The following is an 11,103-nucleotide window of genomic DNA, read 5'->3' on the forward strand; positions in this document are numbered from 1 at the left end:
GGGCTGGGGGCGGGGAAGCTGAGCCAATGAGAGCGGAAGCAGAGGAGAGTGAGCTGGCTGGGCTGCGGCTGCACCTGCTGACTTAACTGTCCGGTTATTCCCAGGACCGCCCACCCCAGCTGGCGGGTCGCGAACCCAGAGACCCCCCTAACACAACTCCAGCCCTAAGGGGAGCGCTGAGTGCCCAAAATAAGCAGTTAGAACGCGGGGTGCCGGGCTGACGGGGGAGGGGGCTGTGGGAATACAGCCCTGGAGGGGCTGGCTTTTGGGCAAGGGCAGCATTCGGAAAAGGCCTCCCGGAGAAGAGTCACTTAAACTGAATGTTAGCTTTCCCAAAAGAAATAATAAAAGCAAGCCCGTCTGGGGTTGAAGCCTGGGTGTGTTTGGTTGTGTTTGAGAAGTGCCGTCAAAGTAGAGCTCGGGGCTCGGGCACCGAGGGCTTGGCGAGGTGGGTGGAGGGAAGAGGACCTAGGTCGTTGGTGAAGAGAAGCCCTGCTCTGGACAGTCACGCTGAGTCCCTTGCACTTGGTTCTGTTAAGAATGGGACGAGATGGAAGGGGAATTGGGGCGGTTTTTTTGGACCTTGGGGACAAGTTATGTTCGTACTCCAGCTCGTCAGTCAGTAAGGCCCTTTTCTTTTTCGTTTTTATTTTCCACTCGTTCCTTCTCCACACCCATTCTTCTACCCGCCATATACACCCTCTCCTCTACTAAGATATGTCCCAGTTCATGCACCTTATACAGCCTCAAAAGATACATGGTTTGTGTCTGTTTTTAACATACGTGAACGGCATTGTGGTAAGAACTCATTCTGTTCCTTGTTTTTCTCTCAGTGTCTTAGAGATCTATCCATGTGACACTATACAACCAGAGTTCATTAATTATGACTAATAATAGTATTTGATTTGTGTGTCTATCATATTCTACTTATCAATTCCTCAAATAACGGACAATTAGGTCGCCAGCAGGTCCTTGCTACCACAGACTATGCTGGAATGGGTGTTAGACGTGTCCCTTACAGAACATAAGAAATCGAGTCCCTGGGTCATGAAGTCCACAGTATTTGGTTTCACTCTGTCATGTTGCCCTCCAGATGGCTTTGCCATTCACACCCACCAATGGCACATGAAGGTAGGAAGGTACCTGTTTCCCATTTTATATGGTAACATTTGGTATTATCTGATGTCCTAATTTCTGTCAATCTGAAATCAGTAAAGTAGTATCACATTGTAATTTCGATTTGTATTTCTTTGATTGGTGGTGTAACCATTTTTCCATATACTTAAGAACCATCGAGATTGTTTTCCTTCTGTGAATTATCTATTTACATCCTTTACCTATTTTCTGCTGGATTTTATTATTTTTTCTGAATGAACTTTAGCAGTTGAGTTTCTTATATGTTCTAAATATTAATTTTTTGTCAGTTTTAGAAAAACATTGCAAATATTTCTCTCAATCTTTCATGCATCCTGTTTGCTTGGTCTTTGCTATGGTACGATGAAGGAGAAATCCTAAATTTTCATTTAGCCTAATGCATCAAATTTTAGCCTTGTGGAGTGTGGTTTTGGGGTCTTGTTTAAGAATCTTTTCCCACCTATTAGTTGCAAAATATTCTCCTACATTTTCCCCTATTTGGCTTCATACTTTTACCTGTCACAGGTCTTAATCCATCTGATGTTCACCTTGCATACAGTGTGAGCAGGAATGCAGTATAATTATTAACTCTATTTAGTGAGCCAGTTTTCCCAGCAGCAACCACCAAACAATCCATCTTTCCCCCTCCGATGCATGATGGCATCTGTATCATATGCCAAGCCCTAGAGACACACACGTCTGTCTCTGAGTTCTTGTTGCTATTCTATTGATCTAGATCTGTTCCTGTGCTAGTGCTGTGCTGATTTTATTGCTGTGGCTTAATTATACATCCTAAGATCTAGTAGAGTGAATTTCCCACTCTTGGCTCTTTTGTTTTTCAATTTTGCCTTTGAAGTTCAAAGCAAAATGGTCAGTAATGATGCCCACAGCTAAAATTCAGGTTTTCTAATCCCTACTTTACTAAGGAGAAGTGAAGGGAAGTAGAAGAGGACAGAAACATGATGGGATGAGGATGGAGAAGAGGCAAACACATGAGGAGGTGGTTTTCCTAAGCAGATATCTTACAGCCTCCCCTTTCTGTCAATTTCTGAAATTCTGTGCCTTTTGATTTGTAAATGACACAAAATATTACCTGTCAACTTTACCCTATTCCAGCTAAGAAGTATTATCTCACATTTGGGTTTTGTAAAAGTATCATCTAAAACTGGAGGACGTTCTTAATGAACAGTTGATTGAATATACAGATATAGCTTTAATGTTGGTCGTTCCAGGGCAGGAGGTTGATGAAGGGAAAATGTTCAATTTGATGACTGGAATCTGTAACTGCTCTAATTACCACTCTGTGATGGAAGTAGCCTGCCCAGCCTGGCTGCCAGGAAACCTGAGTCCCAGTCCTGGCTCTGCCAGTGACATGTGGCAGAATGACTCTTGGATCTCTGTTTTCCTTATCTGAACTGCTTTCATGCATGTTGTCTCAACGTGCCCTCAAAGCATCCCCGTGGAATGCAGAAAAGCTGCATCACTATTCTAATTTTACAAATAATGAAATTGAGGCTCAGAGAATTTATGTGACTTAGTCATGAACACACAGCTAAGGGAAACTAGATTTATCCACTTTGTTTATTCATTTAAAAATAGCATGGTAGGCCGGGCGCAGTGTCTCACGCCTGTAATCTCAGCACTTTAGAAGGCTGAGGCAAGTGAATTGCTTGAGCTCAGGAGTTCGAGAACAGCCTGAGCAATATGGTGAAACCCTGTCTCTACAAAAAATACAAAAATTAGCTGGGCGTGGTAGCACACACCTGTAGTCACAGCTAGGGAGGCTGAGGTGGGAGGATCTCTTGAGCCCAGGGGCTCAAGACCAGCCCTGGCAACATAGCATCTCTACAAAAAATAACAAAATTAGCTAGGTATGGTGGTGCACACCTGTAGTCACAGCTACTTGGGAGGCTAAGGCAGGAGGATCACTGGAGCCCAGGAGGTCAAGATTGCATCACTACACTCCTGCCTGAGTGACAAAATGAGACTCAAAAAATAAAATTAAAAAAAATAGCATGGTGCTAACTAAGCACATGGACTTTGAAGCTCAGGGACTTGGGATTGAGTCAAACTCTGCTGCTTCCTATCTTCAGCAAAGTATTTAACCTCTCTGTTCCTCACTTTAAATATCTTTAAGCTAGGAATAATAATAGCACTTAGTACAAAGTGTGGTGAAAATTAAATGAGATAATATGCATACAATGCTTAGAAACATTCTCGGCACAAGTGTTTGTTGTTACTATTATTATTGTCACCAGACCAGTGTCCCTCTGAACCCAGGTTCAGAACTGAGTCAAGAAGTTGTGCTGAATCAATTGATTATAATGGGAGGCAAAATAATGTTTCCCCAAAGATGTCCACATCCTAATTCCCTGAACATATGGGCATGTTACCTTACGTGGCCTAAAGGATTTTGATGCAACTAATTTAAGGATATTGAAGTAGGGAGATTATCCTGGTTTACCTCCGTGGGCTCAATGTAATCACAAGGGACCTTCTACGTGAAAAAGGGAAGCAGAAGTTCAGTGTCAGAGTGATGCCATGCAAGGATGCAACCAGCCACGTTTTTTTGTTTTTTGTTTTTTGTTTTTTTGGGGGAGATAGAATCTCACTCCACCCTTGACCTTCCAGGTTCAAGTGATCCTCCTGCCTCAGCCTCCTGAGTAACTAGGACTACAGCTGTGTGCCCGCTAATTTTTTTTTTTTTTTTCTGTTGTTCTTGGAATAAGATCTCACCATGTTGCCCAGGCTGGTCTGGAATTCCTGGACTCAGGGACAACCTCGGCCTCCCAAAGTGCTGGGATTATAGGCATGAGCCACCACGCCTGACTGAGTGCTGGCTTTCAATATGAAATGGGGCCATAAGCCAGCACCCTGTAGAACTTGGAAACAAACAAACAAAAAAACTTGAAAATTCTCCCCTAGGAATGCAGCTCTGCTGGCATCTTGATTTTAGCCCAGTGAAAACTATTTCAGACTTCTAGCTTCCATAACTGTAAGATAATAAATTTATGTTGTTTTAAGCTGCTAGGTTGGTGGTAATCAGTTATAGCAGCCATAGGAAACTAATACAATGATATCATATGCAAAAAAAAATTTTAGGTGAATAAAAAGCTGAAATATGAAAGGCAAATCTTTCAAACTTTTGGAAGAAAATATAGGAGAATCATTTTATGACATCTGAATAGGGAAAATTTTCTTAAAACAAAAGCATAAGCCATAAAATAAAAGATTGATAAATCTAACTACTTTAACTCTGGCCTGGGTGACAGAGTCAGACCCTATCTCGAAAAAAGAAAAAAATCTAACTACTTTAAGAACTTGTATTTATCAAAAAATACCACAAAGACTATGACAAGACAAACTGTAAACTGGGAAACCATATTTACAACCAATTAATCATAGAAGAATTACTGTCCAGATTCAAGAACTTCAAAAAAATCAGAAGACAACTAAATAGAAAAATGGGCAAAATATATAAACAGGCAGTCATTTTACAGAAGAAGAATCACCAATATGAAAAGGAGCTCAATCTCAATAATCCTTAATTAAGAATAATTAACATAACCTTAATAATAATTAAGCTCAACCCTCTCCAATAGAAGTGAAAAGGCAAATTTATAGACCCATCAAACAGGCAAAATTTTAAACATCTGATCACATCAAATGTTTTGCAAATGTCAAGAGGCAGACTTACATACTGCTTGTGGAAGTGTAAACTGGTGCAACCACTTTGGAAAATAATTTGGCATTAACTTGCAAAACACTAGAGAAACTCTTGCACATTTGCACAAAGAGCTATGCACAAGAAGTTTCATAGCAGTACATATTGCAATAGCAAAGGCCTGGAAACAACTCAAACATTTATGGACATTTAAATACTTAAACTAATTGCATTTTACTCAATCAATGGAAAACTGTCAGTGAAAATATACCACAACTACATAATTCGGTGAAAACAAATCTCAGAGACATGTTGAACAACAAATGCAAATTGCCAAAGTTTATCTACATGTGACACCATTTACACAATATTCTGAAACAATAATATATAATATCTATATGTGATTAAAATGACCAAAAAAAGAAGAAGAATGGTAAACACAAAATGTAACCTATTGTTTAGCTCTAGGACTAAGACGTGCTCAGGGAGGGACACACAGAGGGCAGAGGTAATGTGTTATCTTTTGAATTGGTGATACATGAGTGTTTTTTTTATTGTTATGCTTAAAATATCCATATGTATTACAATGATTTTTTACACAGGAAATATTTTATAATTTTTTAGATCAGGACAATTAAATGTTTTCCAGTTATAGTTTAGCCACTTCATTTATCCATTCATTCATTCATTCAAAAATATTTCAAGGATTATTGCTATATTATAGGCTTTGTTCTAGGTGTGGGCCTTACTATCAGGTAGCATACATCCTAGTGAGAACAACAAAAATCAATCTAATCCAATAAGCATACAATTAAATATATCATTACAAACTATGATAATTGCTATGGAAAAAATACAGGTAGTTAGACTGATGGAGGAGCATCACCCCACCTACTTTTGCTTAAGTGAGAAAGAAACCTTCTTTGTGTTAAGCCACTGAGAGGTCATGCTTTCTGTTTCTGCAGCATTGGCTATATATCCTGACTAATAGAGATCATAGGCCACAGAGTGACAACAGGGACCAGGTGGGAAATGATCATAGCTTGGACTAGAGTTATTACTATAGAGGTAGAGAGTTGTGAACAGATTCAAGAGAAGTTTTACAGGTAACTGGGATGATTAGATGGGGGTGGTGGGGGCAGCGTGTGGAGGTTGGGGAGGCAGAGGCAGTAAAGATGACTTCCTAGTTTTTGGCTTGTGGAGCTGGATAGATGGAAATATCAGCCACCCAGTGCTCATTCTGTGCTTTCATTAATGTCTGAGTAGATGGCATTTGCTGACAACTGCCCCAGAGCTCCACGTGGATGTCACAAAGTCTGCCTTCCAAGTCAGCAGCTGTTCGCTGCAATTCTCTTCAGCTTGGATCATAAGTGAACTAGACCAGGCTCCTAGTGGGTCATACTCGTTGGAGTCTACCCAGCACCTGATACAATGGTTAGCACATAGTAAGGGCCCTGTTAATGTTTATTGAGAAAGTGAGAAGAGAAAGAGGGAGGAGGCAGGGAGCAATAAACTGGAATATTAGGAGGCTATCTACCACCCTGGTCCGAGCCACCATTATTTCTCACCTGGATCAAGGGTGCCTCTGCTTTTGCCTTTCCTCTTCTAAAGTTGTCCCCAACATAGCCAACATGAACCTATTAACACAAAAGTCAGACCTAGTCACCATGAGCTTGAAACCAGGGTTACTTAACCTTGACACCACAGACACTGTGGGCCTGCTAATTGCTGGGGAGGGGAGGAAAATGCTGTCCTGTGCATTGAAAGATATCCTCTACCCACTTAGTGTCATACTGCTCCTCCACCCTCTTTCCCACCACTGTGATGACGAAAAATGTTTCTACAGATTGCCAAATGTCCCCTGGAGACAAAATTCCTCCTTCCTACCCCAAACCCTGCAATTCTCTCCATCTCATGTGGAGAGTGTCCTTCCACATTCCCTCACCCTCTGATCTCATGTCCTCCCATTTCTCCCTCACCCATTCTGCTTCCTTCATGCACACTGGCTGCCTTGCTATTCTTCCGACACTTAAGGTATGATCCAGATCAGAGCCATTGAGCCTGCTAGTCCCTCTGCCTGGAATGCTTTTCCCTTGGATTTTCAAATAACTCATTCCATCACCCGCTTTAGGGTTTTACTCAAATGTCATCTTCTCGATGAGGCCAACTTGGGATGTCTTTCAAGAAATTAAAATCCCGGTGTATTAGTTTGCTAGGGCTGCCATAACAAAATACCACTTACTAGGTGGCTTAAACAACAGAAATGTATTTTCTCACAGTTCTGAAAGCTGGAAGTCCCAGACGAAGGCATCTGCAGGATGGCTCGCCTCCTGCCAGGGCCTCACATGGCCTTTTCTCTGGGTGTAGACCTCCCTGGTTTTGTGTCCAAATTTCTTATGAAGACACAGTCCTAATCGACTAGGGCCCATTTTAACTTAATTACCTCTTTAAAGGCTCTATCTCCAAATATAGTCACAATCTGGGGTACTAAGGGTTAGAGCCTCAACACATGAATTTTGAGAGGGACACAATTCAGCCCATGACACCCACCATCGCCACCACCAGCAATGATCACTCTACCATTCTGAATATTTTACTTACTCACCTTGTCTATGGTCTTTTTCTCCTCCAATAGAATGCTGTGTTCCATAAAGGCAGGGATTTTTTGTCCATTTTATTCACCACTGCATTGCCAGTGCCTAGAATCACGCCTGGCACATAACGGATGCTTGTTAACTATTTGTTACAGTAATGAATAGACATAGCTCCTCCACTTAATTTCTCTGAGACTCAGCTCCCTCTGTCAAATAAGGGAATTAGGCTAGATAAGACAGAGCAAGAATTATGTTTTATTTAAATCTGACTGCCAACGTAGCTGGGTTACCTAGAAAACAGTCTGCGGTGAAGCTTAGGTGTTAATGCTTTCTGGCGCTGGGGGAGGCAGGGGGAGAGTGGGGGTACAATCCCAGGGCAGCTGGAGTGAGGGAGAGTGCAGCGAGATGGGGCAGGAAGGGAAGCAAATACAGGGCACTGTGCTGCCCACCAGGCCTCAGTTTACCAATAGGCACTGCCAGATGTCTGGCCACACAGGACATCTCGAGGCAGGCCTGGGAAATGCTCATGAGAAGGAGGCCTGTCAGGCTTCCTGCCACCTCCCGTTGGTCAGAGTTGGCTTCTCAGCGATTAACTCCCTTGCACTGGAATTGTCTCACCTGGCTCAGCAGGCTCTGGGGTTCAACCCCTCAGGAGGAGGGCTGCCTCCAGCCAGGAAGTAGATGGAGGAGCCTGAAGGGGTCAGCCTCAGGCTGCAGGGACCTGAGGAAGGAGGGTCACGAAGACAGCAGCCCTGATCCCTGTAGTCTGGGCAAATGACTCTGAGCCTAGGAGACAGGGGAAACCCAGAGACTCTGAGATGCCCAGGATGTGTCCAAGACAGGTGAGATGGGGGAAAGGAGTCAGTGAGGGGAACAGCAGAGGCATCTGGAACAGAGACCATGATAAAGCCGGTCAGAAGCACAGGTGGGCTCCAGCAGTTGAGGAGGGAGCTCAGGTGAGCACAGGAGAGCGGGCCGACACTTGGGTAGGCAGCCTGGACCCAAGGAGCTGGCTTTGTTTGTTTGAAGTCCTGACAGAGGGTCCATGTCCCCGGCATCCTGGTCTCGTGAAACTGCTCTAGCAGGGACCTTGAAGAGGGAGCCCAGCTTCATTTCCTGCCGAGTGGGACTCCAGGTGTCTGCAGCCAGGGAAGAGGCTCTGATCTCGCCTGGCAGCCGGAGCTGCTTCATTAGCAACAGGCTGTGGCCGCCCAGCTTCCCCGACTCCCACCCCCCGCACCCCTCCCCGCCCGGCTAGCCTCCCCATCAGCCGCCTCAGCCGCTCATGTGCTCCTCACTTTGCAAACTTCCTAAACTCGGCCGCCCCCTCAGCTGTCTCTGGAGGGGGAGAGGGCGTTCGCTGCCACCACTCCCCTTCTCCGGGAAGGGGTGTTGTATTCCCCTGTGTGGGCTGTGTGTGTTGGACTGCGCCTCGACTCGAGGGCAGATTCCTCCCTCCAGAGGTGATGATACGCGCCGAGAGCAGATTGCACATTTGTCTCCTGGGAGGCAGTGGGCGAGGGAAGCAGAATGCGCTGTGTGAGCGTGGGGAGGGGGTGCCTGTAGAACCGTGAGGGGGTGATGGGCTCGGAGCGCAGGGAGTGTGTATGACTGTCGCTGCTGGCTGCCTGCAGAGGCAGCGGGAGACTGATTATAGGGCTGGGTCCCGTGGCCCTGGATGTGGGTGCGAGAAGCTGCATTTGCACTTGCCTGTCAAGGTGGGGGTGATGGTTGCCCTGGTGACTAGGCTGGGAAGTGGGTTGGTCTTGCCGACAAATGCTGGAAGGAAAATATGACAAGCACCTTTTAGGGATTTTCTCTTTTCTTTTTCTTGATTGAAGCACCAGTTCGATAGAGCCCTGGGATCATAAATGAAGGACAACTTTCAGTGGTTGGACCCACCATATCCTGTTCTGGTTCCCTGAGAAAACCCCACAGCACCTGCTCGGAGCCCACTGAGCTGGCATAGAAGGCCTGGATCTTAATCCTAACTGGTTCGCCCTGGAACCTGGGACAAGTGGCTCCCGCCCTCTAGTCCTCACTTGGACCAGGAACCCTCCAGGACCTCTTTGTGTTCTGACTCCTGGACCTCACCCCCAGACATTGTGATTAGTAGGTCCACAGCTGGGCTTAAGAATCTGCATTTTAGCCATTCCACCCGCTGCACCTCCTACATACACTGGACCTGCGTTTCAGAGCCACTGTAATCTGCCATTAAAAGTTCTGGCTTTGGGATCTGACAGGACAATCTATCTGTAGCCCATCTAGGCCTCAGTTTCCTCATCTGTATAGTGGAGGAAAAAGGACGCCCAACCATGCAGTTACTGTGAGGATCAGATGAGATAAGGCCACAAGCATAGCACAAGGTCTGGCACCTTGGGGCAGGGGAGTCCAGTAAATGTCAGGCTTTCAGCTTATTAATCTATCTGAACCTGTAGTGTCTCTACTACCCTCTCCCCCTTCCCAGTAGCCCCTCGCCAGGCACATCCCACATCCAGGAAAATGGTTTCTGCAGTAAGCGAGAATCAGTCAGGTTAGAACTTAGGCAGAGGAGGAGGAGGCAGTGCTCACAGCTGGGGCACTCACACCCGAGTTCCAGCTCCATTTAATCTGTTGCCATGACAATCGCAGCTTCACCAACCTCTGTAGGGTAAAATGACTTCCTTCAACATCCAAATGCTCTGGATGTCTGTGGTCATTTTACCAAAGGCACTAGGAGATGGCAGGGATACACACCTCTCTCATCCCGACCCTATCATCATTTCAGTTCTCATCTCGGGATATACTGAGGGCTTCTGGACAACAAGGACTTGGCTGAATTTTGCTTCAAAGCCCCAGCACCTAACGCAGTGCCTGGCATACAGTAGGCAGATGACAAATGCTGGTTGAATGAATAAATGCAGTGCAAATCTGCTTTTCTTAATCAACAATGCACTTCATTTAGTAGAGGGATGAAATAGAATTAGGACTCCAGGCATCTGTTACTTGATTTCTTCCCCACTTACCTTTTTTGAGAGAACTGCATTTCAGCCCCTGTAAATGGCATTCAGTCCCCTTGGCATTAGTACTAGATCCCCCTAGGAAAGCCCAGGGCACGCAGATACAGCCCACCAGACCCTCAAACCTGTGAAGTACTGTTTCCTCAGCATATTTGTTCGTACAAGCTCTTCTGAACCTTACTGGTTATTGATATATCAAATTTCGCATGCAACAAGAATCAATATTCCCCTTGCAGGGCCCTGCTTCCTCTGAACATGAATTCTTCATGTCTCATCACTTCCCATCTCCTTCTCTCTAGCAAAAAATGGAATTGATGAAACTCAAATCTACTCAGAATTGCAGCTGATTAACCAATCTCATATAAGAAAAGAAGATTAGGCCAGGCTCGATGGCTCACACCTGTTATCCCAGCACTTTAGGAGGCTGAGGCAGGTGGATCACTTGAAGTCAGGAGTTCGAGACCACCCTGCCCAACGTAGTGAAGCCCTGTCTCTACTAAGAATACAAAAATTAGCTGGATGTGGTGGTGTGCACCTGTAATCGCAGCTACTGGGGAGGCTGAGGCACTAGAATCACTTGAACCCTAGAGGTGGAGGTTGCAGCCAGCCGAGATCGTGCCACTGCTCTCCAGCCTGAGCAACAGAGTGAAACTATGTCTCAAAAAAAAAAAAAAAGATAAGAAAAGATTAAAACTCTTGACTCAGGAGCTTT

This window comes from Mandrillus leucophaeus, unplaced genomic scaffold, assembly GCF_000951045.1.
Source record: "Mandrillus leucophaeus isolate KB7577 unplaced genomic scaffold, Mleu.le_1.0 Scaffold4, whole genome shotgun sequence".
NCBI classification, from domain to species: domain Eukaryota; kingdom Metazoa; phylum Chordata; class Mammalia; order Primates; family Cercopithecidae; genus Mandrillus; species Mandrillus leucophaeus.